We start from the raw sequence: 19,346 nt of genomic DNA on the forward strand, positions 1-19,346 counted from the left end.
ATGTGAACACCCTCCTTGTATTTACAGCCATTGGAGAATAGAAGAACTAAATGCAAATATAATCTGAGCATTTTGCTCTGACAGCAAAAATACTATACCATTTCCATATTCTATACAGTTAATGTATGTTGTGGTTTAAGAATGGTATTCTTCAATTTAGTTTTCCCACTGAAACCACTCCAAACCTTGCACACTTGATCACTCCCCCTCCTCCTCCTCCCCTTTGGGAGTGTGGAGAGAAGAACAAGAGACACAAAAGACAATGACCATAGACTGAGATAAGAACAATTTACTGGAAACAGCAATGAAATAAGAGCAGTAACAGCATTTATAGCAAAAGCAAACAAGAGAGGTGAGTGATCCACTTGCAAGTGCTATACAGGCACAATATAGCACAGGATCCCAACAATGCCCAACCACCTCCATGCTAGCTACCCTGAGCCAAAGGAACTCCTTCCTTCATTCCCATTGAATGGCATAAGGTGGTTCAGAATAACCTCTGGATCTCAGCCATGCCCCATCCCAGCTACTGCAAAAATTAACTAATTCGTAGTCAGGACCAGGACAATGAGATAAAAATCTAATTTTACATCATAAAAATCTTGCATTTTAAAGTAATCATTCTTGTTTTGCTTTAGGCTGTAGGCATGAATAGTGATATAAGTGGAAAATGTGGAGCTGCTGCAATCCATATGAGGAAGTCGTTAAATTTATGGATAGGAAAAACACATAATTCTAGTTTCCTATTGTTTTTGCATTTGTCTGACTGCAGGGCTTTATTTGCCAGTCTCCATTAGGAATACATGTGGATTAATTTGTAAATTAAGCTTGTTTTGTATGTACATAAGCTAAACCTGAAGCCCTGGTCCTGTTAGCTACGGCATACAGCAATTAGCTGATCCTGATAATAGGCCTGTTACTGTTCCATGATGCCTGCAGGCATTCTGATGAAAACAAAAGTTTAGAAGATGTCCAGAGTTACCAAGTGCCTCAGCAGTGAGGTAGGAATACAGTCCAGCTTGCCAGCTGTCTCCTCAAGACCATGCCTCTAATGTGAGTGATGGACTTGTATGCAATACTGAGATGTAGTAGAACAGGGAAATGATTAAAAAAGTGAAGCGAGGCACTGCATCTCTCTTGCAGCCTACATTAAATATAAAATGGAAATATAAATGGAAATAAGATGGATTTTGAATGGTTTGCCTTCAAGAAGGCCAGGCTGAGTCTCTGTGGAAATTAATTTGAATATCAGAAGTATATCTGTAAGCATTGAACTTCCTCTCATCACTTTGTTCAAGCCCAGATGCTTTGTCCCAGCTTTGGGTTGCATACATTCTCTTGTTTATCCAGATAGGTTTCCACGAGTGTCTTTGAAGCCTTCAATAGTAAATTCTGTAAGGAGCAAAAATGAATTTTCAGAACATTTCCAAATATCTCTTAACTGGAACACAATACTCTGGTTGAAAAAAAAAACCACAAAAAACAAAACAATCTTGTTTAATTTCCTGCTGTGCCAGTAAATTCTAGTGCAGTTTGTTATGAAGATGAGGAAATACCATTATCCTTCTAGCCCCTTTTTACTTTGCAACACTAAGCAATGAAGGAAAGTGAAGGAAGTCCCAAGTGCTTTTCTTTTCATTTTTAAATTCATTTTTAAATAACAAAAATCCTTGTGTTCATTTACATGGATTACACGTCATAGTTGTAGCATTTAGCTTTGACTATTTTCATCCTCTTCGGAGGACTGATGATGCTAGTGAAAACTGCTTAATTTTCTTTTTTTTTTTTTTTTTTTTTTTTAGTTTTAAAATCAAGTGACAGGAGGGTGGTCCTGTTTGATCATAAAGATTACTGTGTGCAAACTCAGAACTGATTTGAATATGATAGAAAAACTGGCACATCCCCATCTCTAGAAATGAAAATGATGCTCTAAACTTTTGACAAAGGAGGAAATTCTCACAAGATAAGCTACCACAATAGACACAGATGGCAAAAAAGAGATAATTCAGGTCTTATTTGCACCCTAATTCAGGCAGAGATATCTCTGAATTATTAGTTCCTAACATTGAGAAACAATAGAAAAGATGAAATGGAAGACTGCAGCTCTAGAACTCTTTAAAAAAAAAGGAAACAGTGCAGCAATTTTATTTTTGTCATTGACAAGTACAGCAGTGGTCTGAAATAATCCAAAATATTTTGGGGCAGATATCAGAATATCTCATGCAATAAAAGCATAAAATATCTTTCAAAGGTGAAATACATAAGTAAATAACAATCTAATCCAGCAAGCCAGCCCCAAAGTCTTAAAAAGACTTAAAAGAGACAACCTACCAATTAAAGGCTCTCCACTAATTATCCACGAAATCATTGCTTGTTACTTGCAGAGACCCTGCACTGTCTTTTAATCCATTTACTCCTCCAAAAGCGGGGCAGATGTTCCAAAAGGTGCCAGCTTCCTTGCAAGTCAGTAACAGGCTAGGATTTTCATCAGCCCCTGATGACAAAAAAGGACCTGATGGGTGTGACCTGGCACTGTGACACTGCCTCAGGCACGCAGTGAAAGCCAGGCTCAAGATGCTCCACCCTGGGCCAGTGGCTCCTCGTGCCTGATGGGGCAAGCAGCATGGCCACCAGTGTGGACCTGAGGTGTAACAGCCCAGCCAGTCTGGCTTCTGAGTCATCACTCAACACTTTCACTCACCCACACTGGGACTGTTTTAGGGTTACATGAAGGAGATTCCTCTTTTTTTATCTTCTAGTTATTTCTTAAGGTGATGACTATTAATAACAATTTCATTGAACTACTCTCTGCTGAAATTGCAGTGAGATGTTGTTATTTTAAGGGATTTAAGTTTATTTAAACACCATGCTCTTAGTGTTCCAGCTGGCTGCTCGTACAGAGCCATAACTAAGATTTGCACACTTTACAGCCTGTGGACTAAAGAACTGGGGTACTTTTTCTGATTTGCTGCACTTTTAAACAAAACACGGTAACCCTATTGGCAAACTTGTCCAGGATTTTCTGATATACTAGACTTTCTTAGCTGATCTGAGCATGTCTTCATTTATCTGTCACTTGTTTCCTACTCTTCAGAATCAGAGAAAATATGTCTCATATTTCCATCACCCCTGCCTTGAGTAATAAAACACTTTCCACTACTCAGCCCAGTCTCCAAGGTTAATTTCAATGTGGAGCTGTAAATAGAGTGATACACTGTGTTCAAGTAAAGAAAACATTCACAGAAAAATTACCATATGGAGCCTATATAGACAGATGATCTAATTATCATAATGCCAAAGGAGCTGATGCAGGAAAGGTTTTAGAGCAGGATGCTTCTTTCTGCTGTTTGCCCTCCTGTCCATAGTGGAGGTGAAGTTGTTCTCTGAAACCCTGTGACTGATACATTCTCACTGTACATGACAAAGTTTATCATTTGTAAGAAACGTCCCTTACTTATAAATGAACTTTAAGTCCCAAGGGAAGTTGGATTAAATAACAAAAAATAGAAGATTGGTTTTGTAGACTGAAGAGGCAATTTTGTGAAAGAAGCTGTTTTAAGAGAGAAGGAAGTAGAATGATTCTAGCATTACAAGTGACAGCCAGATGTACATCAAGATGCCTGATTTTTAACTAATCAATTTAAATTGGTACCTAAATTTTGTTCATACTTATTTTCAGGCATTCTCACCCCTCTTTGTACTCTTACGAAGTTTGCTTATGACTTGGCCTTCTTACATGGACAACACAAAATACATGACACAAAATACACAGTTATTTTTAGTGTGAGGCTAGATTATACAGCTCTCTAGGAAACACAATTCACAGTATTTACTGCTGATAGAATCCCAGAATTTCCTGAGTTGGGAGGGACCCACAAGGATCATCAATTCCAATTCTTAAATAAATGGCATTTTTTAACCAAGTCAAAAGGTTCTATCATCACAATTCACTAAATTATAAGAAATTTTGCTAGTGCAGGCAATCATACAAGCTTAATGTACAGAAAATCAATGTGTAAGCATCCACAGTGCCCTGAACCTTACAATACCCAGTTCATGACACCCCACAACATCTGTGCACAAGCACCTTAGCCAGCATTGAAGTGTAGTGACTCAGAGAGATCCAAGATACAATCTGACTAATAATAAGCACTTTTCTCCCTGTTATAAAGGAGACAGACACCACTTACTCACCCATGCATACATACAGATCATCTGCACAGAACAGAGCCTGGAGCTTTCTGGAGGGTGTTTCTCAACTGTAATTAAAAAGACTTAATTTAGACATCCTACCAAACTTAGTGATTGCTGGGCTACCAAAGCACTTTATCTGGAATATGTCAACCATGAGTGCAAGAACATTAGCTGAAGAGGAGAAATATCAGTTCAATTCCATAACTACCTTAGGTTACTTACATTTGCCAGTGACCAAAGTCTAAGGTTGACTCTGAGTTCAAGTTCTCAGATAAGCTTGCTTTTTTTGTCTTTTGGCTCCAAATTCTCAGCTTTTATTCTGGATCAGAGCCTTCAGCTAATTACAGTCATGCACCCAAATATGCTGCTCTGAAAAATATACTGGACTAAAGAATGTGGAAGATTTAAAGAGCTATCAAATAGATTTTAATAGCAACCAACACAAATTCTATTGATCACTGTAAACTCTCATTTTTAGCAATTCTACTCTATATAGACATATATAAAGTTATTTATTAATTATTATCAATAACAAACTAAGTGAGTTTCAGTCCAAAGCAGAACATCTTTGATTTCAAGAGTACTTCTAAGTATCAGTGATAGGTGGGTGGAAAGATCTGTCCTCAGGAGAGGAAGCTTTCAAGTCAGATAAAGATTCTGCAGAAGTAATTAAATGAATCAGCCAGGATGCTCTCACCTCTCTCTTGGAACTGTCAAGATAAAAATGCAACATGAATATCCATTTTTTGTTTATTGCAATTCTTTTCATTCTTAGCCAATCTTGGAAAGCAAGCTGGGTCAACATTTGATGAAAAGTAGATTTTAGTAGATGTGTCCACCAAAAGTGAATGGAAGAAAGCAAGCAAAATTAATGATGGGAAAGGCACAGCTGTCTGCTTTATACATAGAAACAATCTTAACGATATTAACATATATGGCAACAAGTAGTCTAATTTCCATCACTAAAAGAGCAAAGTAATTAGCATAATACAATAAAGCTTTTAGTAGTAAAAAAGGGATTTTCCAGCATTGAGAAATTTTAGGCTGTACAACCTTTGCCCTGAGTGGTCTTAGTTGGGTGGGACAAACAAAAAAATAATCTGCTTTCTCTATGCTTCAGAATTCTTAAACACTCTTCTCCTATAATACAAAATTATGGAAGAAAATATTTTACATAACTATAATTTTGTAATAATACTATTTCAAATCACTGCCTTTTTTTCTTTTTTATGCAAATATTAATGCTTCAGTAAAAGCACCTATTATTGATAGATCACAATATTTACAATAAATATTCTTAAGCATGGTCAGTATATTACATACTTTAGCTCTAATTTACATTCATCACTACAGTTTTTTGCATGAAAACATTTAATTGGTTAGGCAAGTAATTTGTTTTTATAGCAACACAGAAAAGTGCTTTCAGATATTTGGATTTTATATAATAACTAAAAAGGGAATAAAACATTGGCAAGAGATGCACAAAATTGCTTTCATCTTTTATTTCCATATTTGCCAGCTTGCTGTGCCCTTTGCAGAGATCATAGTACCCAAATTCTATTTCTCATGTTAGGATGATTCACAGTAGGAAGCACTTTCCTATATTATTTTCATCAAAAGGAGCTTACATTTGAATATTACCATTAGGCTGCTAATTTACACTTTGGAGAAAGGGTCAGGAGTATTCCATTTTTTTGATGACTTGATATTAGCTTCAAAGTGAATTTTTCATAACTCTTGTAATTTGCCACTGTAGTTTTGCCGTCCAGTGCCATTGAATTATATATATTTTATAAAACAAAACTCTGAGAGAATTAATTTTTCAAGGCATTGAGACTTCTGGATTTCAGAATAGCCTTTGTTACTGTCATCAGAATGGAGGATCTTACATCTCATATTACATATCCAGCACCTTGGGATACTTGGCATTCGATATTTAATTTAAATAGAAATGAAAGTAATCATACTTTCTATATTAACATTCCAAAGCATAGTATCCATATCATAAAGGAGCCCTGTTCCTCCCTCCAAAATGAACTGAAATTCTTAACAGGCTTCATAGCACCAGTGGTTTTCCAAGAGACTGTAAAATATTACTGCCGAGTACTCCAAGTGACATAAGAATCATCATTCTGTTGAATTTGGACACTCTCTCATGAAGAAACCTATTCAATCAGGGGCTTTTATAAAGTAAGGGTTAAAACCTTTCCCTTGATGAATTGATTGATGATGGCAGCTGGTCACCCATGGTCCAGCTCAAGCAAAAAGAAGAGCTGAGTAAATATTTGCTGTGTGTTAAGGGAATTGTATCACATAGAAGTGCCATATGTGCTGACACTGAGGATAATGAGAATAAAGTATCATTTTATCTATCACATTGACATCAGGTCAGATCTTCCACCCTTGTAAATTGTCCCAGCTCCACTGGCCATAACGAGGGTATGGAAAATGAGACTGCTTCAGACGATATGGCCCACAAATTCTTTAAGCCTGGAGAATGTTCATAGTCCAAATAGGGGTCATACCCTTTTGTTTGTTTCACTCAGGTAATTAACTACAGAAGAGACAACAGTGCTATCACATGCCCTTTTCAATATATTTTCACAGGTAAAGAGCTGAACAACACAGTTAAATATAACTATTACATCTAATACTCATTTACATTGCTAGGTGACATGAAAGATTGTCTCTTTAGAGTTCACAAAGGTTTGGGTGGGCTCTGCCATGAGTTTTGTTTTTCCTTTTCTAAAACCAGGACAGAATAAGAATGAGGATGAGGATGAATAGACAAACAGTGATGTTTAATCAAAAACACAGGATTAATTCCCAGACAGACGTCTAACCTGTTGAGATGGAGTTCTAGGAAGACAAATCCAGTCAAACAAGTGGAAAGGCTCCTCCTGAGGTACACAAAAGGTACTTCTGTTAACAGAAACAAAGATGACCTGCTGCTTAAAATGCAGGCAGCACATTTCACAAATGATTTTGCAAAGATTGTTACAGCTCATGTCTTGCTAGCTCTCTAGCCACATGGACTATATCTGGACTGAAGGGCCATGGGCCATTTCTCTCTTGGACCAGCACATTTTCTTACACAGTATCTGGATAACGTGAAAATGGATCCCACTCAGAGAACAGAAAAGGAGACAGGAGTGCCAAAGGATTTTGCTTTTTTATTCTTGTCAATTAATAAAAAATAATTTTAACAATTTAAAAGGCTGGGGAAGACTTCAGGCTAGAATTCATGTTAGTTTTTCAACTGGTTTATCACCTTTTTTTTTTTTGAGTGAGAGATGTGGGGGGACACAACTGGGGGTGTCTGTGCCTGCCTAACATGACCATCACTCCTTTATTTCTATGTTTCTTGGTCCTTTTAAAAGCCATATTTCAATCCGTGTGTCATTTCTAACAACCTCTGATTTCTGTCCTTTCCTTCCTTCCTTTGCCTTCAATTTCTTAATCTTTCTTTGTGTAGCCTTGACCAATTCTCTCCGTTTTTCTCCTTCCCTCACCACCCCCTCATCCCAGTATATAGATTCACGCTATGACCCAAATCTCGGCCCATGGAGAAATTGTGGCATGTATCAACTCTTGGATATGTGTCATTTCAGTAATCTTGCCTTCAGGTCTGTACTTTTCTTGTGCTGATGACTTTGCAGTCCTGTATTAAGCCATAACATGTGATTAAAAGGCATATAATGCTGCAAGATACAGCATTATTTGGATTCTCTAGGCATTGCCTGCAGGTGCATTATTTTTTCTTTCATTAATCAGAATTGCTCAGTGCTGAAGTGGGACAAATTGACCAAAGAAAAGTGTTCTTGTCTGGCTTACTACTGTCAATAACATTGCACCTCAAGAGGAAATCACACTGGTGAGAATGACAGTATTCAGAAAGACAAAAATTACTTCGAAGGAGTTCGAGGTGGTAGATAGATCTCAAGATCTTGTATTAATAGATACACATAAGCAAATTTAATCTAATTTCTACACTTTCAAAAAACACACTCCATCCTTTTCATGTATCAAACCTGTCCCTCTGTTCACCACCTGAGTGGGAAAATGACAAACAGAATTCCTTCTGGGTGTTGGATGGAAATGTTACGGGAAATGACTTAAACACTGCCAGGAAGGAGATTTGCACATTATGGCTAAACTGAATAAAGAGGCTGAGGACCACCCCAGCTCACCCCTCCTTCACCTGACGGCAGCTTTGGTCCGGGACTTGAGCGGCCTAACAGCACCTGAGGTACCATAAAGGTGACACCACTGAGCAATTGCCTCTGCTCTAGGGACAAGGACACAAGACTCAGGCAGGAGAATGTATCCAAAGAAAGCCAAACCCAGCAGCTGTTCAGAAAATCGCCTTGGGCCAGGCTGGGGCTGGGGAAGGCCGTAGCCCACAGGCTCATCTGCTGAGGCCACCTTTGCACACACTGCCCACAGCCAGCCAGGGAGGACGAGAGTTCTGGGGCTGTGGGGGGAACCTCTGCTCACAGGCAGTCAACACCCATCCTCCCTCACACAAACTGGCTCAGCCGGAAAATGCCCACCCAGGGAAGGCCACATCCACGGCACATCGCCGTGAGGGACACCTGAGGAGGGGCCAGAATCCATCCAAGAGCCCCAAAGCGCTGCCCAGACTCACTGCTGAGGCCTTGCAGCACAGCACTGCTCCTGATGCAAAGGGATGCAGCAGAGCCAGAGGCTGCTGCCATGGCTGTGCCAGACTCGTCCCTGACAGGGGAGGAACCCGGGCCTTCCCCCCTGGCCCAAGTGTGCACTGACCCCCTGAACTCCGTGTTTGTGGGGGACCCTGAGCACCAAGAAGACAGAGATGTAGAGAATCCACAGTATGCCACTGGGATCCATCTCCAAGGGATCTGTGGGTGCTCTCCATCAGAGAGCACGGTTCCATTGGGATCCACAGAGTGCTGAGGTTTTCTACTTCATTTGCCTCTGACACTCTCTTTCTCTCCCCCCACCTCTATTCCATTTCTATTTTTCTCTCTCTCTCATTCTGTCTCTCTCTAATTTACCGTTCAATAAAACCCATGCTATTGACTTTGGCACACGGTCTCATTTGCACCCTAATTGAGGCAGAGCCATTTCTGATCATTTTAATCAGTGGATCACGACAAGGGGCTAGAAGCCCTCCGCTCTGGGTGCTGCTCCATGCCACTTCCACGGGCTTGGGCTGCTGAAGGGGTGCTGGGCTGGGCCCTTTGTGACACAGGGGCGTTCTATCGGGTTCCTGGGCGTTGTTGGGCGTTCTGTTGTCCTGGTGACATGGAACAGCCCCAACCTGCAGGGGTATATAAGGGGCACAGGGCCCTGCGCTGCCCAGTCCCAGGAGTGCCACTCATACAGGAGGAAGCAGCTCCAGGGACTTCTGTGCCTTACAGCACAATGAACATGGAGCAGGGAAAGACCCACCCAAACTCCAAAGCAGCCAGCCCCATGCCCAGCAGGCCAGAAGATCAGGCCATCAGCGGGCAGTGGCTGGCAGCAGGTGACAGTTCTGACCTGCCGGCCTGCAGCAGTGTCACCTATAGCTGCCATCAGGGATCCCCAGCGGAAGCCGGCATTGGGCAGGAGCTTTCCCCAGAAGACATCCACGACACTCACCATCTGTCCGACTGGGATGACTGCGTCCAGGAAGAGCTGTCCCACAGCGATGTCGCCTGTCACCAGGAAGCGTCAGACTGGGAGGAGTCCATAGCCCAGCAGTTTTCTGAGGAGGAAGTCTCCGTTCAGCAGGTGGAGTCCACAGGGCATGGTGAGACACCCTCTCTGCCGTCCGACTGGGAGAACGACAGCCTCCCAGACCTCATGCAGCACAGCTGGGAACAGACCACCGGGGACAAGGCCGTGCTGCATGAGGAAGACGAGTGGGACGGAGTGAGCGTCCTCGAGCTCACTGAAGACCAGGCAGAGCGAGAGCGACGATGGGCAGGTTTGTCCGCAGGCGGGTTCCCCGGGGCTGCCCCTCGCGAGGCCTGGGTTGAGCCGGCAGCAGCCGAGCCAAGCTCCCCAGGGCCGTGCTGCGCCTCCTCCCCTGCCCGTGTGGAGGCGCCCGTGGCCATCAAGAGGCGGCCATCGCGGCTGCGGCGGGCACTGCGGGCGCTGCGCCGCCTCTGCCGCTGCCCCTGCCTGGCTCCGCACACCGAGCAGTAGGGGCCGCGGCCGGCGCCAGCCCGGGCCTCTGCCATGGCGGCCGGCCCGCAGCCATGCCCGGCCTGAGCGAGCCACACGGGCTGCCTTGGCCTGCGCACGGCCCCGCGGCCTCGGCGGGACCCGCCTGCTTTGCGCCATCCAAGGCACTCGGCCGGCCCCAAACCTGCCTGCCGCTCCTGTCCCACCCAGCGTCGGGCACCACCACCACCATCGCCCTGACACCGTGTCCCCAGGTGCCACATCCGGACGACTCAACACCTTGCAGAGAGAGCGACTCCACCACCTCCCAGAGCAACATCGTCTGACGCTGGACAGCTCTTCCAGGAAAAGCTCCTGCTTTAACATCAGAACTGTCCATGTAAATAACTAGTAGTAGGGAAAAAAAAAAAATCCAAAAAAAACCCCCAAAAAATACACACACAAAAAATATTAGACTAGGAATAATTAGAAGAATATGAAGAAGATTAAGAAACAGTAGCATTCAATAAGGATAGGAATTAAGAATAGAAAGAAATTGAATAAGAATAGGAATAAGTATAGGACTAAGAATAGGAATAAGTATAGGAATAAGAATAGGAATAAGAATAAGAAGAATATGAATAAGAAGTAGAAGAAGAATAGAAGAAGGAAAAGTAAAAGAAGAAGAAAATGAAGAAGAAGGAGAAAAGGGAAAAGTACAAGGAGAAGAAAGGAAGAAGGACAAAGAGAAGAAATAGTAGTAGATTATTATAATAAAAACTAAAATGAATCAAATATTATGCTAATAATATTATGAGTAAGTCATGTTGAAATAAACATCCCCACATCTTTTAGAGTCATAGTATACTTACGGGTTGGGAAGGACATCAAAAATCACCTAGTTCCATCTATTATCCTACTCCTTCTTTCTCTCCCTCTCAGTCCTCTGAACTCCTTCTTGCAGGTCCCCGTCCTCCTTATGCTGGGGCCCCCACACACGCATGTCGTGCTCCAGGCAGGGTCTCACAAAAATGGCCCAGAGGGCCACGCTCACCTCCCTTGCCTGCTGCCCTTTGCCCCTTTCCATGCAGCCCAGCCCACGGCTGCTCTCTGGGCTGGCAGCACCCACTGCCGGCTCGCGCTCAGCTTCTCCTCCCTGCGCACCCCAAGAGCTTCTCCTCAGCCCCTGCCCCGCTCGGCTTCCTGTCCCCTGCAAAGGCCCTGCTGAGGGCAGCTCCAGCCACTCTCTGTGCCATTGGAAAAGCCATTGCTGAGCCCCGGGGCCGAGGCGCAGCCCTCCCTGAGGCACACCCCTCATCCCTGGCCTGCAGCCGCCCATGGAGCCGCTGACCACGACTCCCTGCCTGCGGCCATCCAAACAATTCCTCTGGCCCCGCACAGCCCAGCCTGCAAAGCCAGGCCTGGCACTGTGGGGCTCGGGGGGGGTCTGTCCTGGGGCACCGGGCCTCACAGGGCTCTGGGCTCAGCAGCGCTGGCACACACTGAAATGGGATGGCAAATGGCTTAAACGCTGCCAGCAAGGAGATTTGCACATTATGGCTAAACTGAATAAAGAGGCTGAGACCACCCCAGCTCACCCCTCCTTCACCTGACGGCAGCTTTGGTCCGGGACTTGAGCGGCCTAACAGCACCTGAGGTACCATAAAGGTGACACCACTGAGCAATTGCCTCTGCTCTAGGGACAAGGACACAAGACTCAGGCAGGAGAATGTATCCAAAGAAAGCCAAACCCAGCAGCTGTGCTGAAAATCACCTTGGGCCAGGCTGGGGCTGGGGAAGGCCGTAGCCCACAGGCTCATCCGCTGAGGCCACCTTTGCACACACTGCCCACAGCCAGCCAGGGAGGACGAGAGTTCTGGGGCTGTGGGGGAACCTCTGCTCACAGGCAGTCAACACCCATCCTCCCTCACACAAACTGCCTCAGCCGGAAAATGCCCACCCAGGAAAGGCCACATCCACGGCACATCGCCATGAGGGACACCTGAGGAGGGGCCAGAATCCATCCAAGAGCCCCAAAGCGCTGCCCAGACTCACTGCTGAGGCCTTGCAGCACAGCACTGCTCCTGATGCAAAGGGATGCAGCAGAGCCAGAGGCTGCTGCCATGGCTGTGCCAGACTCGTCCCTGACAGGGGAGGAACCCGGGCCTTCCCCCCTGGCCCAAGTGTGCACTGACCCCCTGAACTCCGTGTTTGTGGGGGACCCTGAGCACCAAGAAGACAGAGATGCAGAGAATCCACAGTATGCCACTGGGATCCATCTCCAAGGGATCTGTGGATGCTCTCCATCAGAGAGCAGGATTCCATTGGGATCCACAGAGTGCTGAGGTTTTCTACTTCATTTGCCTCTGACACTCTCTTTCTCTCCCCCCACCTCTATTCCATTTCTATTTTTCTCTCTCTCTCATTCTGTCTCTCTCTAGTTTACCGTTCAATAAAACCCATGCTATTGACTTTGGCACACGGTCTCATTTGCACCCTAATTGAGGCAGAGCCATTTCTGATCATTTTAATCAGTGGATCACGACAAGGGGCTAGAAGCCCTCCGGTCTGGGTGCTGCTCCATGCCACTTCCACGGGCTTGGGCTGCTGAAGGGGTGCTGGGCTGGGCCCTTTGTGACGCAGGGGCGTTCTATCGGGTTCCTGGGCGTTGTTGGGCGTTCTGTTGTCCCGGTGACATGGAACAGCCCCAACCTGCAGGGGTATATAAGGGGCACAGGGCCCTGCGCTGCCCAGTCCCAGGAGTGCCACTCATACAGGAGGAAGCAGCTCCAGGGACTTCTGTGCCTTACAGCACAATGAACATGGAGCAGGGAAAGACCCACCCAAACTCCAAAGCAGCCAGCCCCATGCCCAGCAGGCCAGAAGATCAGGCCATCAGCGGGCAGTGGCTGGCAGCAGGTGACAGTTCTGACCTGCCGGCCTGCAGCAGTGTCACCTATAGCTGCCATCAGGGATCCCCAGCGGAAGCCGGCATTGGGCAGGAGCTTTCCCCAGAAGACATCCACGACACTCACCATCTGTCCGACTGGGATGACTGCGTCCAGGAAGAGCTGTCCCACAGCGATGTCGCTTGTCACCAGGAAGCGTCAGACTGGGAGGAGTCCATGGCCCAGCAGTTTTCTGAGGAGGAAGTCTCCGTTCAGCAGGTGGAGTCCCCAGGGCATGGTGAGACACCCTCTCTGCCGTCCGACTGGGAGAACGACAGCCTCCCAGACCTCATGCAGCACAGCTGGGAACAGACCACCGGGGACAAGGCCGTGCTGCATGAGGAAGACGAGTGGGACGGAGTGAGCGTCCTCGAGCTCACTGAAGACCAGGCAGAGCGAGAGCGACGATGGGCAGGTTTGTCCGCAGGCGGGTTCCCCGGGGCTGCCCCTCGCGAGGCCTGGGTTGAGCCGGCAGCAGCCGAGCCGAGCTCCCCAGGGCCGTGCTGCGCCTCCTCCCCTGCCCGTGTGGAGGCGCCCGTGGCCATCAAGAGGCGGCCATCGCGGCTGCGGCGGGCACTGCGGGCGCTGCGCCGCCTCTGCCGCTGCCCCTGCCTGGCTCCGCACACCGAGCAGTAGGGGCCGCGGCCGGCGCCAGCCCGGGCCTCTGCCATGGCGGCCGGCCCGCAGCCATGCCCGGCCTGAGCGAGCCACACGGGCTGCCTTGGCCTGCGCACGGCCCCGCGGCCTCAGCGGGACCCGCCTGCTTTGCACCATCCAAGGCACTCAGCCGGCCCCAAACCTGCCTGCCGCTCCTGTCCCACCCAGCGTCGGGCACCACCACCACCATCGCCCTGACACCGTGTCCCCAGGTGCCACATCCGGACGACTCAACACCTTGCAGAGAGAGCGACTCCACCACCTCCCAGAGCAACATCCTCTGACGCTGGACAGCTCTTCCAGGAAAAGCTCCTGCTTTAACATCACACCCTTCCATGTAAATAACTAGTAGTAGGGAAAAAAAAAAAAATCCAAAAAAAACCCACAAAACCCCCAAAAAATACACACACAAAAAATATTAGACTAGGAATAATTAGAAGAATATGAAGAAGATTAAGAAACAGTAGCATTCAATAAGGATAGGAATTAAGAATAGAAAGAAATTGAATAAGAATAGGAATAAGTATAGGACTAAGAATAGGAATAAGTATAGGAATAAGAATAGGAATAAGAATAAGAAGAATATGAATAAGAAGTAGAAGAAGAATAGAAGAAGGAAAAGTAAAAGAAGAAGAAAATGAAGAAGAAGGAGAAAAGGGAAAAGTACAAGGAGAAGAAAGGAAGAAGGACAAAGAGAAGAAATAGTAGTAGATTATTATAATAAAAACTAAAATGAATCAAATATTATGCTAATAATATTATGAGTAAGTCATGTTGAAATAAACATCCCCACATCTTTTAGAGTCATAGTATACTTACGGGTTGGGAAGGACATCAAAAATCACCTAGTTCCATCTATTATCCTACTCCTTCTTTCTCTCCCTCTCAGTCCTCTGAACTCCTTCTTGCAGGTCCCCGTCCTCCTTATGCTGGGGCCCCCACACACGCATGTCGTGCTCCAGGCAGGGTCTCACAAAAATGGCCCAGAGGGCCACGCTCACCTCCCTTGCCTGCTGCCCTTTGCCCCTTTCCATGCAGCCCAGCCCACGGCTGCTCTCTGGGCTGGCAGCACCCACTGCCGGCTCGCGCTCAGCTTCTCCTCCCTGCGCACCCCAAGAGCTTCTCCTCAGCCCCTGCCCCGCTCGGCTTCCTGTCCCCTGCAAAGGCCCTGCTGAGGGCAGCTCCAGCCACTCTCTGTGCCATTGGAAAAGCCATTGCTGAGCCCCGGGGCCGAGGCACCGCCCTCCCTGAGGGACACCCCTCATCCCTGGCCTGCAGCCGCCCATGGAGCCGCTGACCACGACTCCCTGCCTGCGGCCATCCAAACAATTCCTCTGGCCCCGCACAGCCCAGCCTGCAAAGCCAGGCCTGGCACTGTGGGGCTCGGGGGGGGTCTGTCCTGGGGCACCGGGCCTCACAGGGCTCTGGGCTCAGCAGCGCTGGCACGCACTGAAATGTGATGGCAAATGGCTTAAACGCTGCCAGCAAGGAGATTTGCACATTATGGCTAAACTGAATAAAGAGGCTGAGGACCACCCCAGCTCACCCCTCCTTCACCTGACGGCAGCTTTGGTCCGGGACTTGAGCGGCCTAACAGCACCTGAGGTACCATAAAGGTGACACCATTGAGCAATTGCCTCTGCTCTAGGGACAAGGACACAAGACTCAGGCAGGAGAATGTATCCAAAGAAAGCCAAACCCAGCAGCTGTTCAGAAAATCGCCTTGGGCCAGGCTGGGGCTGGGGAAGGCCGTAGCCCACAGGCTCATCTGCTGAGGCCACCTTTGCACACACTGCCCACAGCCAGCCAGGGAGGACGAGAGTTCTGGGGCTGTGGGGGAACCTCTGCTCACAGGCAGTCAACACCCATCCTCCCTCACACAAACTGCCTCAGCCGGAAAATGCCCACCCAGGGAAGGCCACATCCACGGCACATCGCCGTGAGGGACACCTGAGGAGGGGCCAGAATCCATCCAAGAGCCCCAAAGCGCTGCCCAGACTCACTGCTGAGGCCTTGCAGCACAGCACTGCTCCTGATGCAAAGGGATGCAGCAGAGCCAGAGGCTGCTGCCATGGCTGTGCCAGACTTGTCCCTGACAGGGGAGGAACCCGGGCCTTCCCCCCTGGCCCAAGTGTGCACTGACCCCCTGAACTCCGTGTTTGTGGGGGACCCTGAGCACCAAGAAGACAGAGATGTAGAGAATCCACAGTATGCCACTGGGATCCATCTCCAAGGGATCTGTGGATGCTCTCCATCAGAGAGCAGGATTCCATTGGGATCCACAGAGTGCTGAGGTTTTCTACTTCATTTGCCTCTGACACTCTCTTTCTCTCCCCCCACCTCTATTCCATTTCTATTTTTCTCTCTCTCTCATTCTGTCTCTCTCTAATTTACCGTTCAATAAAACCCATGCTATTGACTTTGGCACACGGTCTCATTTGCACCCTAATTGAGGCAGAGCCATTTCTGATCATTTTAATCAGTGGATCACGACAAGGGGCTAGAAGCCCTCCGGTCTGGGTGCTGCTCCATGCCACTTCCACGGGCTTGGGCTGCTGAAGGGGTGCTGGGCTGGGCCCTTTGTGACGCAGGGGCGTTCTATCGGGTTCCTGGGCGTTGTTGGGCGTTCTGTTGTCCCGGTGACATGGAACAGCCCCAACCTGCAGGGGTATATAAGGGGCACAGGGCCCTGCGCTGCCCAGTCCCAGGAGTGCCACTCATACAGGAGGAAGCAGCTCCAGGGACTTCTGTGCCTTACAGCACAATGAACATGGAGCAGGGAAAGACCCACCCAAACTCCAAAGCAGCCAGCCCCATGCCCAGCAGGCCAGAAGATCAGGCCATCAGCGGGCAGTGGCTGGCAGCAGGTGACAGCTCTGGCCTGCCGGCCTGCAGCAGTGTCACCTATAGCTGCCATCAGGGATCCCCAGCGGAAGCCGGCATTGGGCAGGAGCTTTCCCCAGAAGACATCCACGACACTCACCATCTGTCCGACTGGGATGACTGCGTCCAGGAAGAGCTGTCCCACAGCGATGTCGCTTGTCACCAGGAAGCGTCAGACTGGGAGGAGTCCATGGCCCAGCAGTTTTCTGAGGAGGAAGTCTCCGTTCAGCAGGTGGAGTCCCCAGGGCATGGTGAGACACCCTCTCTGCCGTCCGACTGGGAGAACGACAGCCTCCCAGACCTCATGCAGCACAGCTGGGAACAGACCACCGGGGACAAGGCCGTGCTGCATGAGGAAGACGAGTGGGACGGAGTGAGCGTCCTCGAGCTCACTGAAGACCAGGCAGAGCGAGAGCGACGATGGGCAGGTTTGTCCGCAGGCGGGTTCCCCGGGGCTGCCCCTCGCGAGGCCTGGGTTGAGCCGGCAGCAGCCGAGCCGAGCTCCCCAGGGCCGTGCTGCGCCTCCTCCCCTGCCCGTGTGGAGGCGCCCGTGGCCATCAAGAGGCGGCCATCGCGGCTGCGGCGGGCACTGCGGGCGCTGCGCCGCCTCTGCCGCTGCCCCTGCCTGGCTCCGCACACCGAGCAGTAGGGGCCGCGGCCGGCGCCAGCCCGGGCCTCTGCCATGGCGGCCGGCCCGCAGCCATGCCCGGCCTGAGCGAGCCACACGGGCTGCCTTGGCCTGCGCACGGCCCCGCGGCCTCGGCGGGACCCGCCTGCTTTGCGCCATCCAAGGCACTCGGCCGGCCCCAAACCTGCCTGCCGCTCCTGTCCCACCCAGCGTCGGGCACCACCACCACCATCGCCCTGACACCGTGTCCCCAGGTGCCACATCCGGACGACTCAACACCTTGCAGAGAGAGCGACTCCACCACCTCCCAGAGCAACATCCTCTGACGCTGGACAGCTCTTCCAGGAAAAGCTCCTGCTTTAACATCACACCCTTCCATGTAAATAACTAGTAGTAGGGAAAAAAAAAAAATCCAAAAAAAACCCACAAAACCCCCAAAAAATACACACACAAAAAATATTAGACTAGGAATAATTAGAAGAATATGAAGAAGATTAAGAAACAGTAGCATTCAATAAGGATAGGAATTAAGAATAGAAAGAAATTGAATAAGAATAGGAATAAGTATAGGACTAAGAATAGGAATAAGTATAGGAATAAGAATAGGAATAAGAATAAGAAGAATATGAATAAGAAGTAGAAGAAGAATAGAAGAAGGAAAAGTAAAAGAAGAAGAAAATGAAGAAGAAGGAGAAAAGGGAAAAGTACAAGGAGAAGAAAGGAAGAAGGACAAAGAGAAGAAATAGTAGTAGATTATTATAATAAAAACTAAAATGAATCAAATATTATGCTAATAATATTATGAGTAAGTCATGTTGAAATAAACATCCCCACATCTTTTAGAGTCATGGTATACTTACGGGTTGGGAAGGACATCAAAAATCACCTAGTTCCATCTGATTATCCTACTCCCTCTTTCTCTCCCTCTCAGTCCTCTGAACTCCTTCTTGCAGGTCCCCGTCCTCCTTATGCTGGGGCCCCCACACACGCATGTCGTGCTCCAGGCAGGGTCTCACAAAAATGGCCCAGAGGGCCACGCTCACCTCCCTTGCCTGCTGCCCTTTGCCCCTTTCCATGCAGCCCAGCCCACGGCTGCTCTCTGGGCTGGCAGCACCCACTGCCGGCTCGCGCTCAGCTTCTCCTCCCTGCGCACCCCAAGAGCTTCTCCTCAGCCCCTGCCCCGCTCGGCTTCCTGTCCCCTGCAAAGGCCCTGCTGAGGGCAGCTCCAGCCACTCTCTGTGCCATTGGAAAAGCCATTGCTGAGCCCCGGGGCCGAGGCACCGCCCTCCCTGAGGGACACCCCTCATCCCTGGCCTGCAGCCGCCCATGGAGCCGCTGACCACAACTCCCTGCCTGCGGCCATCCAAACAATTCCTCTGGCCCCGCACAGCCCAGCCTGCAAAGCCAGGCCTGGCACTGTGGGGCTCAGGGGGGTCTGTCCTGGGGCACCGGGCCTCACAGGGCTCTGGGCTCAGCAGCGCTGGCACACACTGAAATGTGATGGCAAATGGCTTAAACGCTGCCAGCAAGGAGATTTGCACATTATGGCTAAACTGAATAAAGAGGCTGAGGACCACCCCAGCTCACCCCTCCTTCACCTGACGGCAGCTTTGGTCCGGGACTTGAGCGGCCTAACAGCACCTGAGGTACCATAAAGGTGACACCACTGAGCAATTGCCTCTGCTCTAGGGACAAGGACACAAGACTCAGGCAAGTGAGAAAGAAACAAGGCAGAAGTCCTTATAAACACATCCCTACCCTGTGTCAGAGAACAGTGTAAAAGGTTTTCCTTGGCAATAACAGCTCAGAAGAGAAGCCACCGAATAAAAAAGGAAAAATATATCTTTACAGAAGTTTAAAATTTATTTAAGGCTACATGATCTATTTAGATAAGAGTTTAG

The 19,346-nt window shown here is 48.3% G+C and overlaps 1 long non-coding RNA gene across 1 annotated transcript; it reads right to left on the reverse strand.

Moving 5' to 3' along the window:
• Positions 1 to 274: 274 nt before the first annotated feature.
• LOC148224070 (uncharacterized) lies at positions 275 to 10,110 on the reverse strand. Its single transcript, XR_015803580.1, has 4 exons — positions 9,823 to 10,110; positions 7,038 to 7,116; positions 4,195 to 4,259; positions 275 to 1,392 (listed from the first exon to the last, which is right to left on the reverse strand). It is a non-coding gene; the product is annotated as an uncharacterized LOC148224070 (long non-coding RNA).
• Between the last annotated feature and the right edge of the window lie 9,236 nt (positions 10,111 to 19,346).

Source organism: Sturnus vulgaris, chromosome 4 (assembly GCF_052056855.1).
Source record: "Sturnus vulgaris isolate bStuVul1 chromosome 4, bStuVul1.hap1, whole genome shotgun sequence".
NCBI lineage: Eukaryota > Metazoa > Chordata > Aves > Passeriformes > Sturnidae > Sturnus > Sturnus vulgaris.